A 20461-nucleotide genomic window follows, 5' to 3' on the forward strand; every position below is an offset into this window, starting at 1 on the left:
GTACTGAGGGGTGCTTAACCACTTAGCCACAACCCCAGCCCTCTTTGTATATTTTACTTAGACAGAGGGAATCACTGAGTTGCTAAGTGCCTTGCTAAGTTGCAGAGGCTGGCTTTGAACTTCCTGCCTTAGCCTCCTAAGCCCTTAGGATTACAGGTTGATGCTATCACACCTGGCTCCTTCACTTTTAGAAATGCCCTGTGTCAGCAATTCTGTGCTGAAACTAACCAATACTCTATTTTCTCCAATTTGCTAGCCCACACGTTTCTATGCTTAGACCCAGAACTCACCCCCACCTCTGCTCTAGCATGAGCTCAGCTACCTCCTTGGGATGGTTGGTGTTGAGCCTGGATTTGCCCTTGGGGCTTTGTGCTTAGCAGGATTTACTCACTGCTCCTGTGGCAACTGCTCCCAGGTCATCACTGTATTTTTGGTGACCCAAGCTGTGGCACAAATCTTCCTTTTATTAGGGAAACACATCGTGATCATTCTTTTAGATATGTTTGCAGTCGAGTTTTTTTTTTTTTTTTGGAATGCAATGCTGGAATGCCTCTCCCTCATCTTTTAACTATCTAAATACATCCATTTAAAAAGCACAGCATAAGCTTCAACTCCTTTGTATATTAATTCATCAGCACAGATACCTCGCCTGTGAAACACTGCAGCACAAGGGCCCAAATCCCTCATTTCACATTGAACTACACATTCTTTGGCACTTGCTGCTACTTTACAATTTTCAGTTTTGTCTCCCCAAGTATATAGTCTAAGCTCCCCAAGAATAAAAACCATGATGGGTATTCTGGTATTTCCCTGTAGGGCCTACCTTGGCAGGTCCACAGTAAGTGCTGCACCAGAACAAGCTGGCTAATGATTTTCAAAGGACTCAAATATCTACTGTTTGCCCAGAACCTCTTGAATTCAATAGATGACAACTTGCCAATGACACAGCTTGGATCACCATCATCTCCCTAGGAAATTGTGGTTCATTAACCTTATTGGAGCCAGACCTAGATTATAAACACTGTTATATACTTATAAATAAACTAGAAATACTGGGCAGGGGGAACCAACAGAATTTAAAGAACTGAGATTTTAGATAGGACAGAGGGGTGGGAGGGAAAGGCAGGGGGCAGGGGGTTAGCAAGAATGGTGGAATGTGATAGACATTATCATCCTAATTACATGTATGAAGGCCCGAATTGGTGTCAACATACTTTATATACAACCAGAGATATGAAAAATTGTACTGTATACATGTAATAAGAATTGTTATGCATTCCACTGTCATTATTTTTTTAAATCAATAAAAAAGAACTGAGATTCTAAAGAGAAAGCCATAGATTAAAAATATGACGACATGACAGGAAAACTTATCCACCAAAAAAGTATTTGTGATGACAAACTAATGTAAATATTGTTGTTCTTTATTTTTTAATTTTTTTGTGCTGCTCCAAATCCAGGGCCTTGGGTGTGCTAGGCAAAAGCCCTACTCCTGAGCGACATTCCTAGCTCATGTGAGCATACTGGATGCATAGGCATTAATTACAGCTTGGGACTGCTGGAAGGCTCTTCCTTAGTATAGAATTTTCATTGAGATTGTAGTTAAAAGTTTATTTATTTGCAGAGTATCAATGATAATTCACTTTTTTAATGTCACAGTTATTTCATGGGTACACAAACACGGCTGAAATAAAATGAAAATGAAACCACGGAAACAAAGCAGTTTAAGAAAAGCAAATCTAAGTGAATGAGATGCCAGCTTCCTCTGGGACAGACCAGCCAGTCTAGTTTCCTGGCTTTGCGCCCCAGCCAGGCTTCTGTTGTGCCCAGCAGCTCAAGGGCTTCACCTTTCCATTTTAAATGTATTGCATCTTTCTCTCTAAGAGCCAATGTTTTCTGCTGTTTTTAGATATGAGCAGAGGGCAGGGGTGGCTCTGATATTGGGCCATAGGTGTAGAAGAAATATGTGTGCTGTGCTCTGCCTGGAATGTGAGCAATAATTATATTGGGGAAGACCATTCTCATACCTCCATCTTCCCACCAGAAAATTCTGCAGAGGCTCAAATAAACTAGTTCTAGAAAATCATTTTAACGCCTGTCAGGCCTTGTTTCTTGTTATCATTTGAATGTTTGTTCCCTCTAAAACTCCTACTGAAATTTAATTGCCACTGTAACTACATTAAAAAGATATTTGAGAGATGGTTAGGTCCTCAGGATTCTGCCCTCATGCCTGGGGCTACTATTACTATAGAAGAGTAAATTTAGTTCTCTTTTGTCTCTTTGCCCTTCAATCTTAGGTGATTATATATATAATGAGGGCACTACATTGCTAGACCCTCTGGAGTCTTGATATTGGACTTCCCAGACTCTAGGTCAGTGAGGCAGTAAGTTTCTGTTCTTGACAAATTATCCAGTCCGTGGAATTCTGTTAAAGGAGCACAAATGGACTAATAATGTCTCTTTAATCACTTGTGTGAAACAAATAAAAATTTTTAATTTTGCATATGTATGAACAAAAGACCAAACTTTAGTATTATTTTAAAATTCATATTCCTTAAACTGAGGATAGAGATCAGTGGGCAGGAGAAAGGTTTGAAACAATTTCTGGAAAGCTGATCAGTAACAATGTTACTTATCACAACCTTGATATCAACAGGGCATAGAAAGGTGAGTTCTTTTCTGACCTCTCTGGGCAGAAACATATAAGAAGGTAGATGCAGTTAAGAAAGATACATTTCAAAACAGACCACCAGGGCTGGGAATGTGGCTCAGTAATACAGCACTTCCCCAATATGTGCAATGCCCCTAGGTTTGATCCCTGGCACCACATACACGTGGGTCACAGCAGACAACTTTTCTACAAATATTATTACAAAAACAAAATAAAGTGATTTAACTTCTGTGATTCAACTCCATCCTTGAGGAGAAGCTACATACCTGTGGGACCTATCCTCCAATGAGCAACCTTGTGTCCCATCATCTGTTCCTAGCCCCTAAAGGCAACTGCTAAAGCTCTGCTTACTATGACTTGTGCTATTTACTCCCATATTTTGGAATAATATTTTATTTATTATTACTATTATTATTACTGTTATTATTTTATAGTCCTGGGGACTGAATCTAGGGGTATTCTAACAGTGAGCTATATCCCTATCCCCTTTAATTATTTTATTTTGAGACAACGTTGCCTTGGATGACCGTGAACTTCAATCTTTCTGCCCTGTCATTCTGAAAGGATAGGTATGCACCACCACACCTGGTTTATGTTATCTTTATTTTTCAGACATAATCTACTGACTTCCTACTATGAGAAGTAAGGATTATTTCACCTTTTCACCTCAAATACATATCATTATTCCTCCTCTCATCTTCCTAACAGAGTGGTATCATAAAAAAGAAAGATTAATTATTTAACTTGTTACTACATAAGTATGATAGTATGCTTCAGTGTGTAAAGAAATGTGTAATTATATACTACTATATATATTTCCATTAAAATAATACACATTACTATATAATTAATATACTATTTTATATAGATATATATTACTACTACATACCTTACTTTTTCATTTTCTCCAATAATCAATGTACTATTTAAGGACTCTTCGTTAATTCATAACTCTATTTTATGTATCTATCTATAATTGTTCCACAATTCCTCACCAAACCTGTGAGCTCTTCTCATGTCACCAGTCTATCACACTACTAGTTCCTTTCTATTGTTAAAAAAGACATCCAACTGGGCACCATGACACACATCTGTAATCCCAGGGACTTGGGAGGCTGAGGGACGAGGTTGGCAAGTTTGAAGCCAGCCTCAGAAACCTAGTAAGGCCCTAAGCAACTTAGCAAGACTCTGTCTCAAAATGAATGAATGAGTGAATGAGTGAATAGGCTGGCTGGAGATCTAACTCAGTGATAGAGAACCCCTGGATTCAGTCCCCATACCAGGAAAAAAATAAGATATCTACTCTTTCTAGACCCTGTGTCTTCCCTCTTCATTTTAGAGAGGTTGTTTCCAGGCCCCCTGCTCAGCTAGGACACTCTGTCACTATCATACTGGGAACTTATTACATTTGCCTCTTTCCTGGTTAAAGCCACTCTTTGTACCCATGTCTTCCTCTTTGTTGGCTACATCTTCTTATTGTACAGTGAGTTGCTTTCTAAAAAGAATGCAAGTTTTTTTTTTTTTTTAGATTTGAAAATTGGACAGTGTTTTTACAATATTTCCTACCTGCACACATGACTAACACTGTGCAGCTAGATATAAACTCTAGGTTGGAAATGATTTTCCCTTTGACTTCTAATGCCACTAGGATTTCTTTCTTTCTTTCTTTTTTTAAATATATTTTTAGTTGTAAATGGACACAATATCTTTATTTATTTATCTTTATGTGGTGCTGAGATTCAAACCCAGTGCCTCACGCATGCAAGGCAAGTGATCTACCACTGAACTACAACCCCAGTACTCCCATATTACTCCCATTAGGATTTGAGAGGTGATAGTATGGAATTTTCTAGCACATTTTATATGACCTGTTTTCCACTGCCTCCAACTTTGAAGATTTCATCATTGCTTCATTATCTATGAGGCTCTAAAATTTCAGGTAGATATGCTTTCCCATTTGTTACACTAATACCTGTTGTTCCATGAAATTTTCTGAAATTACTTTTTCTGTGCTTTTCTGCCCTCTTGTTCTCTTTCTAGAGTTCATATTAGATACAACTTCCCCAACTTCTTTTTTTCTATTTTAGCTTTCTTTGGTTTTGGAAGTGTTCTCTAATATCCAATACCTTATGTGGACTTTTCTTAACCTTCTATCACTTTTTAATTTTCTAGAGATCTTCCTTGTTCTTTGAAGATTTCCTACATTAAAATATTATACATTTTCAGTTTTTGATTTTAATATATTTTTCTTACCTCTCTGAGAATATCAATAGTCCTTTTGTGAAATGTTTTTCAACTATATGTACCACCTCTATATTTCAAAGTTCTTTTTTTTCTGTTTGTTTTGATTCCATCCATCATGTAAGAAGTTACCCATTAATATTTTAAATTACTTGTAAAAAAAAAAGTGGCATTTTTGCACTAGGGTAGGGCTGGTGAACAGGCAAGTCTTTGTAAAGTTTTAGGGAAAGAACTCAATGGTCATCCTTATCCGAAGTACGCATATGAAGACACGAATTGTTGTGAACATACTTTGCATTCAACCAGAAAATAAAATAAAATAAGAAGATATTCTATTTAAATCAAAACAGAAAAGAGGAAATTTAAAAAATGGTTACTTTCTGCTCCATCTTTCTAAAGCTTTTGCGCTGTATCTGGAAATAGCCAGATGACTTAATCTCTAAGAATGTGTCTACATCATATTTAAACTATGTTTTTCAAAAGAATTGATGGGAACTCTACTTAGAATGTCCAGCAACCTGTATGTATTGCCATTTAATGAATGAATTTTCTCTCACTAATTATTTAGTTTTCTATATGCTCTCTGTGGACACAGATAGAAAGATAAATAAAAATTATTCCCTCACAGTGATAAAAGGTAATTAAAGGGTTGCTTAATTTTCTACTGCCTTCAGGAAAAAAATCTCATGACCTTGATACAAGATTAATCTTCCGCCTTTTCTCCAGCTTTCCTTTACAGCCCTCCTAGTATATCTAACTAAATTGAGCTGCTTTCTATGATTCCCAAACTCTCTATCATAATTTCAATTCCATTGCAATATATTTTACTTTTCTTCTCCTTTAAAAAAAATATATTCTTGTCTTGGGCATGGTACTGTCCAAAAAGACTTTTGCTAATTTCCTGCCAAGAAGTGTATATATGTATACACACAGAGAGAGAGAGAGAGAGATGGCAGCTTCCTTGGATCCAAGTAAGGAAAGGGGTATACTTTAACTTTATCTCTTCCTATTATGGTCTCACTCCTGGCCTATCCTAAGCTGTAGGAGTCTTCATTATGGTTCCTGCCTTTTGTATGGTAGGAAAGTGCTGCTGTCCAGGAGCACAAGGTAGAGGAGAAAGCCAAGATGCCTAGGCGGCCTCTGTACCGACTTTTAACTAATCTTCCAAATTCTTGTGCCACCCACACATCAATTTCTAGGGCTACCCAGTGCCTTCAAGTCCTAAAGCAAACGAAGGCAAAAAAACTAAACAAGAAAAGCGAAGAAACACAGCACCAAATTTGACTTGCTCTTTACTGTTCTCAGGACTCAGGCTCAATGCTGTATGTTTTGCTGTGTGTTTTTTAGTCTTCTAATTTGTCTTTAGAATAGGCTTAAACACTATAATCCTCTGCTGACAATTGTCCTATCATTGATTTCCTGCTTTCTTTCAAGTTGACAAGTTTAGGCAAAGGCCATTTTTTCAATTCCATTTTTGGGCTTGACAAAACTTTCTCCAAACAGGATTACAAACAAAGCTTTCATTTTAACACTAGGATAGATGATGAATTATATAACTCATCGGGTCATGATTTAATGTTGGGTATTTAGGTAACACTGTTTCATTTTAATTTGCTTTGTTTCCATGTAAGCACTAAAGTATTCTGTAGCCCAATATTACCTAAATCCTATGTTTCCAATTTTTATTGTTTACTGAGGATTCACTCTATGTCAGGCATTTATCATACATTTTCTTATATTAGGATAAGAAAATGAGGTTTTGAGGGCTGGGGATGTGGCTCAAGCGGTAATGTGCTCTCCTGGCATGTGCGGGGCACTGGGTTCGATCCTCAGCACCACATGAAAATAAAATAAAGAAGAAACTAAAAAAATAAATATTGAAAATTCTCTTTTTAAAAAAAGTAAAGAAAATGAGGTTTTGAAAGAATAATTCATTTGTCAAAGATCCCATACAATGTTCAAAAGGGATTTGAAATCTGGTATGACCACTCCGAATTTCATGCTCTTAAACAATATTCTATACTTCTTATGAATAAAAATCATAATTATGTTTGTAAACATAAGTTTCTTTCTATAGTCATTGTGATGTGTTGACTATACGTATAATGCACCAAATAAGTTCAGCATTGTAAAAATTGTAGAGCCATTGAATATGAACCTATTCATGGCATTTGACACCTCAATTTATAGTAGGTATATTCCTGAGTTAATTTACTTTCCTTATATAAGGAAAATTGCCTTAAATATTTTTTCTAAGTTTGCCTTATTTATTTATCATATTGCTCAACAATATGTGCTGAGGATATGGTAACATTCAGCATAATGATCTTAAAGTTTGTCATGAAAGAAGAGAGCTAAAATATTCCTGCTGATGATTTGAAAAGAAATTTCTCAAGGTTAGGCCTTTCCTAGAGAGTGAAAGTTGATATTTCTATTTTTAACCTTAATTTAAAAGTCTATGAACCCCACAATTTTCTTAGTTTTTAGGGATGTCAGTCTCCTTGTATGGCCCAAAAGGTTAATGAAAATACAGTTTCCCTAAAATCACAAACTTGCTGATTTGCTTGTCTTAAGGAGGTGGTTACTGATTTAATTTCAGTTGTATTTGACAATTTCAGATAATGTTGTTATCAATGGAAGCATTACTTCTGGAAAGAATGCAATATCAAGTGGCAGGTTTTGTTCTGAAATACAATGGATATAAGAAAGGCGGCCCCTACACATGAACCCAGGAGTATCATCTCACTTGAGGACAGACTTCTCTCCAATTCTTGGCTCAGACCAAGCTCCCAGTTCAAGAAGGGCCCTGCACACCTGCAACTGGTACAACTCTGGGCAACTACATTTCCCAGAGACAGCATGACACCATCTAGTCTGTGTTCTCGGTCCTACCTTCCCTTCCCTTTTCTTTCACCTCTCTCTTCCTATTCACATTCCATTGCCTTGTTTCTCAAAATACTCCCTCTTAGGTAACTGTCATCATTCTCCTCAGGCAGTTGGCTGATAAAGACTTAATTAAGCCAGTGGCATGTGGGAGCCAAACTGTACCAGCTTGTGAGAGATAACTGCTCAATATTCAGGAATTTTACAAGCAAACTTTCAACTTTTGGTAGCTGGTCATCAGCCTTGTAGGAAATGCTTATACCCAGGAAATCGGCATTGTTAACACTCCCTTCTGGCCTGTGAGGAGCTGGCTTATCTGCACACCACTGGGTACTACACTGCCCAGGGGACTTGCAGTCTTAGTGGGTATTCTTGAAAACCTTAAAGATTCAAAACGAACTTCCATTTCTGAGATTTCTCTAACAGGGAATATTTTCTAACAGGGGTAAGTGATAAAAATAATAGAGACATTGCCAAGGGTTACCACATAGGCACACCCCTAGATCACCTTGGTCCAAGTTGGCTCTACAGATACATATCACTAGGAGATATGGCAGGAAAAGGTCAGAAAGGCAATGCCTCTCTGGGTCAAGAAAGATTCCCAAAGATACGTGTACACGTAACCATTATATAAAACAGTTCTGTAACACTGACCTGCTGAGACAGACTGTTTTCCCATTACTGACCAAAACAAAGATGAAGCATGCTTTCCAAGAGAGGACCAGGCTTCTTGTACCACCACAAAGGATGTGGCGGTAACTCAGTCTGTGCACTGAAAAACTAAATTTACTGAATGCCAATTAAATAATCTAATGATTTCTAAAATGAAAATAGGTCTTAATATTCTACTGAGATCTTCAAAAATCAAAACTTCTGGACTAGTGCCTAAAGAAAGGCCACCTTTGTTACCTAAGTTGCACTGAACTGCACTTATTCATAGCCCCGGAATATTTTCTTTAAAAGAGGGAATGGATCAATGGTGCTTAATATAAATTAGTCCTCTTTTCCATGTATTTCTTTCCATGCTTCTCTAAGAATTGATTGTGTGCTAACTCTGTACCAGTCACTGTCATGGCTATACACAAGAACATTTAAGTTGTAGTCCCACATTGGGTTTCAGAAGATTCTGTGCATTTCAAAGATAGATGGTGAAGGAAGTTCTACTGAAAGCCCTCATAGAGATTCTACCAGTAATATACGGAGAAATCACTTTCTGATTTGCTCACTATAATTAGAAAATGACATTTGAAAGTTATAACCTTTTACCTTTTTGGTCCCACAATAATAGTCATCAAAAGCCTTTGAAAGTATATGATTTTATTTCTAAGGAAAAATGTGATATAGCTTTATAGCATTCTTGAGAGGAACATAAATGTAACAAATTAAAAATATACTTTATAGGGAATATCATGAAATACAGCAAGAAAAATTTTGGTTTATAATTAACCCATGTTTCTGAAAATATAGAGTCCCATTTTAATAAAAAATGGATTTTAAATAATGGGTTCTAGGAACTGCAGTTGTAGCAACACTTGGATTTATTTTTATATTTGTTTACTATTGGAAAAACACGTTTCTGTCAAAGCACATCAAATTCATGATCACATTTTATATGGAGAGCTCAATAAATATCCTCTTGCAAGCTGTACTCATTTTAAAATATGATCAATAATGGAAAAGATTCCATGAGCTTCTGGAAAAAGGTAAAATAGTGTGTAGATGTCTATTAGGTACATTTGATTTATAGTATTAAAGTCAGAAAAATCCGTATTAATTTTATACTTAGATGACCTGTCTGCTGGTGATAGGGGTCTTTGCAAACAACATTTAGTTGAATTTTGTTTTTTTGATACAATCCATTAATCTGTGTCTTTTAACTGAGGATTTGAGGCCAGATGCATTCAGGGTTATTGTGAATATGCGTTTGTAATTTTCTGATATTTTGGTTTGTTTACTACATTTAATTCTGTCTTAATTTTCATTTAGTTGGTTGCTCTTCTCATGGTCATCATCTATTTAGGAGCTTTGGGAGTTATTTTTGAGGTATGTCTTTGTGCAGTTTATCTTTGAATATTCTTTGTAGTGCTTCTTCGGTGATCATAAATTCTTTTAGCTTATCCATATCATGTAAAGCAATTCTTTCTACATGGATTTTGAAAGAGCTTTGCTGGATTTAGAAATCTCGACTGACAAATTTTTTCTTTAAGAGTGTTCTTGAATATCTCATTCTAGGCCTTGTTCTTCTTTAGGATCTGAGTTCAGAAGCCACAAGTTAGCCTTTGTGGCTTGCCCCTAACTGAGACTGATGGTTTTCTCTTGCAGCTTTTAGTGCTCTTGCCTTCCTTTCTATGTTAGGTATTTTCATTATCATGTGTAAAAAACCAAAAAGTTGAAACTGAGAGAAAATTTTTAAAAAGGAAATAAAAAGGAAGAAAAGATGATATATATTTATAGCTACCAGGTATTTTATCTTCTCTTTTTGATTTTTGTAAATTAAGAAAAAAGATAAATCAAAAGTTACCAGCCCAAGCTAGGTGAAATCAGAGAAGAGAAAAAAGCAGATCATACAACAAATACCTTTCTGACACCTGGAGCTTCCAAAACCACTAAGAACACTTTCATTAAAATTAATTGTATGAAAATTTATATTAAATTATGTAATGAATATTAATTAATCAGATTTATATTAAATTTTATTTAAATTCATTTCTTTACATTTTATTAAATTAATTTAAATAAAATTTAATAAATTTTTAAATATAAATTATGTTATAATTTAATATAAATTAATTTTATTAAATTAAAAAGCAATACAAATAAAATTTTAAGTGCTACATCAAAAAAATAAATTAAATGTAATAAAACTATTATAAAATTATTAAAATAAATTTAAATTAAAGGTGATAATATTAATTTATATTTAATTGTAATATAATTTATATTTAAAAATTTGTTTCATACTAAATTAATTTTAATAAAAATGTTCTTAATGGTTCTAGAAACTACGGGTGTCAGAAGCAATTGCCATATAATCTGCTTTCTCTCCTCTCCAACTTTCACCCAGCTCAAGCTGGAAACTCTTGATTCATCTTTTATCTTAATTTACAAAAATAAAAAAGATTAATTTTAAATACACTTTTTGATAACCCAGAGAAGCGTTTAGATAAACAGTCCAGATTTTAATGATATATTCTTACAAATTAACTTTTCTATTGGAAATGATTGATGTATTAAGGCTTTTGGTTTGACTCACACTTAACGAGTAGAAACCATTTTCCTTATGGACATATTTAACACCTAGAAAATTAAATTTTACCTGAAGTGACTTTGTAGCCAATTGAAATAGTTAAATGGATAGGTTTTGATTAAAGAATTTTGATAAAGAGAATCTTAGAATTGAACCACTAAATTTCATATTTGGGCCCTCCAAGTGTAATTTTGTTTTAGTAGTTGGACAATGTTGAACAAAAAGTCCTGATAAAGAACTGTTAAGCCTAGTTTGTTCATCTGGTCTCAAGGGACACTTTTGGATCTTCTCACTCAAAATGGCTATATTTAACACCTAGAAAATTGAATTTAACCTGAAGTGACATTGTGGCCAAATGAAATAGTTAAATGGATACTAACAAATAATCCTTGTCCGCGTCTTTCTGTTGGATAATTTGAGTGAGTTTCTCAACCTCATCTTTAGAAAGCTGAGTCATCTGTTTGGTTAAAGATATATTCTTTGAATTACAAAGCTGAATATCAAGTATTCGTTCTTTGATTCTTTTCACAAATTTTTCCATTTTGGCTTTACATATGGCATGGTTTTCACTCCCATTTTCTATATTAAGGCTTTTCACTTTTGTTTCTGGAAAAGTACCAGAATTCTCTGTTTGAATGTCCTGTCTCTCTTCATGCCCCTGGGCTTTTATTTGTTCGATGGTTTTCTGCAAATTCTTAATTTCCTTGTCTTTTTTAAAAAACAGTTGGGTATGTGCTGCCTTCATCTGCTCATACTGGTATTTAAATTTATCCATTTCCTCCTTCTGCTCCTGTAGAGACTGAAGTAGTTGTATTTGACTCTGGTTTTGATCTTCAATGACCTTTTGATGATGTGTAACTTCCTCTTCCAGATGATTCTTGATGATATTCAGTTGAGATACCTCAGATTCTAGTTCTGTGATACTATCGAGGGTTTGAGGCTCTGCCACAGCTCCAAGTGGATTCCGCTGTTCCCTAAGTCTTTCCAATTCTTCTTGCAGATGTCTGTTTTCTTCTTTCATGGAGCTAAGACTTCTGTCTTTTGCCTCTATGGTCTGCCTTAAAGTTTCATCTTGTTTTAAGGCCTGAGAACACTTATCTAAATCCTTTTGCAATTCTGAACTTTCTTGTTTGAGTTGACCAATAAAAAATTCTTTCTCATTTACAAGTTGCATCAATTGCTTCTGTTCTTCTAAACAAGATGCCAACATTTCCTTAGTTTCTTTTTGATCAGTAGCCATTTGCTCAATATTCTTCTTGAGTCCTGCTATTTCAAAGTCTTTCTCTTGACTGAGTTGCACTACACGCTCCTGTTCCAGCTGTAAGGCAGAGGTACTCCAATTACATGCATTTGAGAGTTCCTGAATAGTCTGCCTGTAATTGTTTGCCTCTTCCAACAGTCTCTTTTTGGCCTGACACAGTTCTACTTGTATCTGTTCTTTCTCTCTTTTCAGAGTCTCCATAATAGTGTCTTTTTCTAGAGAAATTTGGTTGTTACCAGCAATAGATTCTTCCAACTGATGCCTTACATCTTCACATGCTGAAATCAACTTGTCATTTTCCGTTTTCAGATCAAGAGCAACTTTCTTTAAATTTTCATTGAGCTCTTCTACTTCTGCAAGATTTTGCTTCAAGTTAATAATTTCGACTTCCCCTTCTTTAAGCAAGTCATCCTTAAAATTAGAGTCTTCATTAACAGCACATCTTAACTCGTTCTGAACTCTACATAGTTCCTCTTCCTTTTGGCTAATGTATTCCTTAAGTTCCAGGTTTTCCTGCTGGATGTTTAAACTACTTTTTTGTGACTGACGTAGCTGACCTACTAAATCTTTGACTTTAACTTCAAGCTTCTGCTTGGTTAAAAGCAAATCACAGAGGCTCAGTGCACTCTGAGTTAACTTTTCTTTCTGTACATGCAACTCTTTAATTATGCCCATTTTATCCTTCTCAAGTTGATGAACTCTCTCTTTTTTATCATCCAGATCTTGTTTCAACTTCTTGATTAGACCATCTCCTTCATTTTGCTGTTTTGATAGCTCATCTATTATCAAATTCATGTGCTTTGGGGCTTCCCGGTGTTCATTGTACAAATATTGTAACTCAGCTATCAGCATTTGCTTTTCGTTAATACTCTCATACAGCTCTTGCTCCTTAGCCTCCAAGTTCAGTGTTAAGTCATGTATTTGTACATTCAAATTCATGTCTGTTGAAGCCACACTTCTAATGACTTCATATTCCCAGCTCAGTTTGCAAAGTGATATCTGAAGTTCTTCCTTTTCTTGACTCAATAATGACTTCTCTTTTTCTAAAACTTGGACATGCATTTGAAGTTTCAGATTGTCTTCAGCAAGGCTGGTATCCTGTCTTAAACTAGTCAGTCTCATTCTTTCAGCATCAGACAGGGCTTGTTGGAGTCTGAGCCCTTCTCCCACTGATGAACTCTGTGGAGAAATTGTTCCCTTTTCCGCAGCAGGATCACTCTGCTCCATCACAGAAGGCTGCAATTTACTACGTTGCACTTTCAAGTTTTCACACTCTTCAGTTATTTGTCTCTTTTCCACACTGAGCTGCTCCTTTTCTCTCTTCAGGACATCTCTGTCGTGTTCTGCAGAAGATAATTTTTTCTTTATGACTTTGATTGTATCCTCAAGTTCTTTGATTCTTCTTGTGGACTCTAGTTTTTCAGTTTGTAGAACCTGAATAGTGTTTTGCATCTCCCAGACTTGAGACTGATCAGTGACTGTAACTCCTGAGTCACCTTGGTGTAACAGCTTTTCAAGTTCTGCGATCCGTCCTTCATAGTCATTTGACTCCTGTTGATGCTGGTGATTTAACTCTGCCAGTTTCTGTTGATGTTCCTTCTGCAAAATGGACATTTCATGTTGGTGATGATCCATGTCCTGACTTCGGTTTTGTTCCAGTACCTTAATTGTATGGTGTAGTTTTCTGATTTCATTTTGATGTGAATCATTTGTTCCTTGTACCTGCGTGTTACACCTCCAATGGCCAACTTCACAAGGTGCGCTGGTTGCTGGTACACCACCCGCTCCTGAAGGTACTGATTGAGCAGTTGACTGCAGGCTCAAAATCTGCTCCTGTAGTGCCATCTGGCTTGCTTGAAGATGGCTGATGTCTACCTGTTTCTGTTGCAGCTGATTTTGGTAACTTGTAGATTGAAGGTTTATTTGAAGCTGTGATGCTTCATCCTTTTTTTCCAGATCAGTACAATACTTTTTAAGTCTTGTATTTTCTGATCTCAACCTTGATTCTGTGGTTTCAGTTTTTTTTCCTCGACAACGAAGGGAACTGTCTTCCACAGCTTTGGAGACCTCCACAGGCATATCTATGGTGCAGCTGGAGACTTGGCCAGTGGGGGAAGCCAAGCTGCCTCCCACCTGACCCAAGGACTGGCCCCAGCCGAAGCCTAGGCCTCTAAACCACGAAAACATTGCTAGAGCTTCAGAGAGCCCTCAGCTCTGCTCCAAAAACCGCTCTATGACCATCCACCTTCTAGCTGAATGTCCTGGACCGTTGCAGGGATCAATTATGACCAAAGCATTCAGAATTCTGGGGAGTGCAGGGTTCCTGCCACCTTGGAACTCTGCCTTAAAGGTAGAGGCCTGGCCTGGACTTTGACTAGAAACTTGCCACCAAGGGCTCAGTCACCCCCGAGGGGCCTCTGCTCCCTCCCTGGACTTTCAGCCCTCTGGTTGGGTGACTTCTCCCTCAGAGTTAGTGACTTCCCCAGCTCCAGCTGGTCCTGCCACCTCCATGCTGGCTGCCAGAACACCCCCATATGAGACATTTTACCCTGTCTTGGAGGCCTGAAGTTGAAGTTCTGTCCTCAAGGACTCAAGTTTTCTATGAAATCTAATCTTTTGGTGATGGTTTCCAGTGGAATTTTCTTTCTTTCTTTCTTTTTTTAAATATATGACAGTGGAATGCATTACAATTCTTATTACACACACAGAGCACCAGTTTCAACATCTCTGGTTTTATACAAAGTTTTTGCACACCAATTCATGTCTTCATACATGTACTTTGTATAATAATGATCATCACATTCCACCATCATTTATAATCCCACGCCCCCTTCCTTCTTTTCCCACCCTCTCTGGCCAATCTAGAGTTCCTTTATTCCTCCCATGCTCCCTCTCCCTATCCCACTATGAATCAGCCTCCTTATATCAAAGGAAACATTTGGCATTTGTTTTGGGGGGGATTGGCTAACTTCACTTAGCATTATCTTCTCTAATTCCATCCATTTACCTGCAAATGCCATGATTTATTCTCCTTTATTGCTGAGTAATATTCCATTGTGTATATATGTCACATTTTTTAAAAATCCATTCATCCATTTAAGGGCATCTAGGTTGGTTCCACAGTTGAACTATTGTGATGTGTGATTTGTGTCTTTCATTTTCATGAGTTCTGACTGGTTTCTTTTCAATATTTCTATTTCTTTATTGAAGTGGTCTTTTATCTCCAATATTAGCTTTCTTCATTCATTGCTTAGATCTTCTTTTAGTTTAACATTTTAATAATCATTTTTATAACCTTTGAAATTTCATCTACTTCCATATCTGTGGGATCCTTTGTTGGGAGATTCTGAATTTTGGAGGCGATTTCTTGGCCTATTTCCTCATGTTTTCAGAAGTCTTGGTTGGACTTGTGCATCAGTTTAGATGGATTCTCCTTCCTCTTTTAAGTCCTCTTGTGGATAGTTATCTTTTTTGCTTTATGAGTAGATATCCAATGTGCAACCTGAGATGCCCCTCTGATTGTTCCTCCTTGAGACTTGTTTTTTTGTTTTTGATTTTGGTTTTGGATTTTTGGTTTGAGAGTTTTGTTTCCCCAATTCTCTGCCCTTAAAGTAATGTGAAGGCTCAGGTGGGGCTAGATCATCATGTGTGGAGTAAGATTTGCTGTTACTTACTTGGCAGAGTTGTGAGTATTGCTCCACAGTGAGATCTCGACTCTATGATCTTGAAATGTCCTGATCACTTTCCAGTCCCTCTTATAGGAAGTGGGAGTCAGGAATAGCACTACTGTTAGCAACAGAAGTACAGTTTCTGCTGTCCACTTTGACATCTATAGCAATAATTGCCACCTATATAGGAATGTTGAGGTGAGCATCAGTACCATCAATACCAAAAATAAAAAATCATGAACTCAATCAAGAATTAAACAGCAGGTGTCTACTATGTTGTGTATTCTATCAATAATCACAACAACATGAATGGGGTATGAGTTACATTAACTATCTAATTCTATTAGACAGTTAAATTAAAGTTTCTTAAGTAAAGAGAAAATAGGGTAGGAAAGCAACAAAAGTTTGAAATATGTTAAGTAAACAAAAGAGAGTCAGGAGATAGGTAGCTGATGTTGACTATAAAGAAGGAATTACAAAAACAATTAACTAAAAGTAATTAAAAGACAAAAGATGAGAGGGAGCATGAAAATTTGGTATTGGGGTGGAGAGAAACTAAAGAAGTGGATTAAGGACATAAACCAATATAGAAACAAACAAGCAAATGTAAGATCAAAACAGTTCAAACCTATATATAATTATATCCTACCTAAGTCAAAACAAGGCTAAATCATAAACAGATGCAAAAGAAAGCAATTAAATGAAAGTAAAATTACATAAATGTATATTTTTTCTAACCTATCCACACAGTGAGGATACACACACACATACACACACACACACACACACACACACACACACCCCTCAAAAATTGCAGAATAAAAAGAAATAACAAATAAATAAAATATAATAATTAGCCAACCACAGGAATATGGTTTATTTATCCCAGGTTATTAAGGAAAATGTGTATTATATGGTATAAACTATGTAATTTCTAATACACACATCACAATTTAGGCAAATAAGTTCAAGAACTCTAAACTCTGAAAGTTCATGCATTCTTTGAACCTGAATTTAAAATATAGCACTCTTCATTAGGGTAGGCACTAGATTGACACAAATAAAATATGAAAGTCAAGTATAAATACATATGGAAAAAGAATTTATAAAAATACATATAACCAATAGTATGAACTCATTGAATGAGTTAAGAGAAAAAATAGATTATGAAACATCATAAATAATATATCTAATTATGTTTTTGACAAAGTAGCTATGTTTGAGTTTCAAGGAGCTGGAAATATTTAGCCATGACCAAATCAAGCACTGTTTTCTCTGGGCTGATTATTCCCAGTTCTTCTCTCATAACTTATGTGGCTTCAGTTCAAGCACTTTCACCATCCTACTCACATCTCTTTGGATATATTCTGCCTTAACATAATCCTATAGAAGATGAATAATAAAAAAATGATAGTTGAAGAATAGCCCAATTGGCTACTTGTAATGGGGATGCCACTTTGTAATAATGCAGCCTGAATTGAGAAGTGCTTTGTACTGTAGTCATATTGTATTGCTCACTCATATTAAACTCATTCTACTAATCTGAAAGATCACATTGGCATACACAGGTACACTCCAGCGCATGCTGGAACATGGAACTCTTACTGCCATTTCATAACATATTCCTTACTTTCTCATCCTGGACCTTATGGAATAGTGAATAGAATATGACACTGAGAATAAAATTTGGTTTAGGATAGTGAATATTTTAAGTTGAAACTTAATATGTTCTACATGTGAAAATAAATTTTGAGGATATTTTCATTATCATGTATGTTCTTTCTACAACATCTTCAAAAACAGAGAGTATATTCTTCAAAAAGACAAATTATACTTAGGAGGCTGAGTCAGTAGGAGTTCATGTTCCAGAAAAAAAGTAAAAAGGAAAATGGAGATGGGAATGTAGCTTACTAGTAGAGCATTCTTGGGTTCTATCATTAGTACCACAAACCACCATCGCACAACAACAAAAAACAACTGAAGAAAAAAGCATAATTCTAAGAGTTTGTATTTATTGAGACTTTACAGTGAGTCACAGTAACACTGTGACGTAGATCACAAATGTATTTTAGAGATTATTTATATTACTTAGATTAATAAATAATTTAGATTATTTTAGGAACTGATTACTTGCTGTGATTCTGACATAAAGAATTTTTTAAATTTATTTTTTATTTTTTTAATTTGTTCTAAGCAGTTATACATGACAGTAGAATGCATTTTGAACATCACACATAAGTGGAGTATAACTTCTCGTTCTTCTGGTTGTACATTATGTAGAATTATACAAGACATGTAATCATATATGCACATATGGTAATAATGTCTGATTCGTTCTACTATCCTTCCTATCTCACCTCGCTCACCTCTGTTCAATCCAAAGTTCCTCTGTGCTTCCCTACCCTACTCCCTTATTGTGGGTTAGCATCCACATATCAGAAAACATTCAGCTTTTTGTTCCGTGGAATTGGCTTATTTCACTTACTATGATATGGTCCAGCTCCATCTATTTACTAGCAAATGCCATAATTTCATTTTTGTTTAAGGCTGAATAAACAAGATTTTATTCTTATATATACCACATTTTCTAGATCCATTCATCTACTGAAGGACATCTAGGTTGTTTCCATAATATAGCTATTGTGAATTGTGCTGCTATAAAATTGATGTGGCTGTATCCCTGTAGTATGCTGATTTTAAGTCCTTTGGGTATAGACCAAGGAGAGGGATAGCTCGGGCAAATGGTGGTTTCACTCTCAATTTTTCAAAAATCTCCATACTGTTTTTCATATTCGCTGCAGCAATTTGCAGTCCTGCCAGCAATATATTAGTGTACTTTTCCCCCACAACCTCAACAACACTTATTGTTTGTATGCATAATAGTTGACATTCTGACTGGAGTGAGATGAAGTCATAGAGTGGTTTTGATTTGCATTTCTCTAATTGCTGGTGATGATGAACATTTTTTCATATATTTGTTGATTGATAGTATATCATTTTCTGAGAAGTGTCTCTTCAGGTCCTTGGCCTATTTGTTGATCAGGTTATTTGGGATTTTTTTGGTGTTTAGCTTTTTGAGTTCTTTACATACCCTAGAGATTACTGTTCTATCTGATGTTTGAAGGGTAAAGATTTGCTTCCAAGATGTAGGCTGTCTATTCATCTTACAGATTGTTTTTTTTTGCTGAGAAGCAATTTTAGTTTGAGTCCATCCCATTTATTGATACATGATTGTAATTCTTGTGCTATAGGAGTCTTATTAAGAAGTTGGGGCCTAATCCCACATTATAAAGATTAGGGCCTATTGATAGAGGGGGGGGGCATTCATTTCATTTTGTTGCATATGGATTTCCAGTTTTCCTAGCACCATTTGTTGAAGAGGCTATCTTTTCTCCAGTGCATGTCCTTGGCACCTTTTTATAAGAAAGGAAAGCTCATAGATGTAGACATGTTCATTATTACACAACTAATCATTGGTTGGAAAATAATCAAAGCTCTGTCTCACCCAATCTGTATTTCTTTCTTCCTGTCTGTTTTTGTTATTGAAATACAGAATATAAATGTCCAAAGAGGCCACAGATTCATCAAAGTGATTTATTTTTCTATACCACCTAGAGAATAGTAGATAGGAAAGAAGGAAAGAGGAAAGGAAGGAAGGAAGGAAGGAAAGAAGGAAGGAAGGAAGGAAGGAAGGAAGGAAGGAAGGAAGGGAGAGAGGGAGGGAGAGAAAGGAAACAGTCTTGGACATTAGTTTTCCCACCACTGGAGGATTAGTGTTTGGGCCATGGCGTGGGGAAAGTATGCAGTTGGAGACTTGGATGTATGTTTGTGGGCAAAAGCCTGGGGAGCCAGCTGCTTCCTGCAGCCCCTGCCATGGGGCCTACACTACCCCTTGCTTCTGGAGCCATGATAGTCTAAACACCAAGAGAATTCACCTTTGTGAGGAAAGGGCTAAAACAATGTTGTTGCCAGACAGAGCACTTTTTTCATTAATTTTTTTGAAAAATGACAGCGGAAAGCTTTACAATTCTCATTACATGTGTACAGCACAATTTTTCATATCTCTGGTTGTATATAAAGTATGTTGACACCAATTCGTGTCTTTATACATGTAATTTGGATGACGATGTCTATCACATTCCACCATCCTTGCTAATCCCCTTCCTCCTCCTTTACCCTCCCACCCTTCTGCCTTATCTAGAATTCACCAATTCCTCTCATGCTCCCCCTCCCTACCTCATTATGAGTCAGCCTCCTTATATCAGAGAAAACATTTGGCAGTTGATTTTTTGGGATTGGCTAACTTCACTTAGCATTATCTTCTCCAATGCCATGCATTTACCTGCAAATGCCATGATTTTATTCTCTTTTATTGCTGAGTAAAATTCCATTGTGTATATATGGCACTTTTTTTTTTAATCCATTTATCCACTGGGGGGCATCTAGGTTGCCTGCACAGTTTAGCTATTGTGAATTGTGCTGACATAAAC

General features: G+C 36.1%; 1 pseudogene; it reads right to left on the minus strand.

Moving 5' to 3' along the window:
- Positions 1 to 10756: 10756 nt before the first annotated feature.
- LOC144365145 (thyroid receptor-interacting protein 11 pseudogene) lies at positions 10757 to 19964 on the minus strand (annotated as a pseudogene).
- Between the last annotated feature and the right edge of the window lie 497 nt (positions 19965 to 20461).

This window comes from Ictidomys tridecemlineatus, chromosome 6 (genome assembly GCF_052094955.1).
Source record: "Ictidomys tridecemlineatus isolate mIctTri1 chromosome 6, mIctTri1.hap1, whole genome shotgun sequence".
Lineage (NCBI taxonomy): Eukaryota > Metazoa > Chordata > Mammalia > Rodentia > Sciuridae > Ictidomys > Ictidomys tridecemlineatus.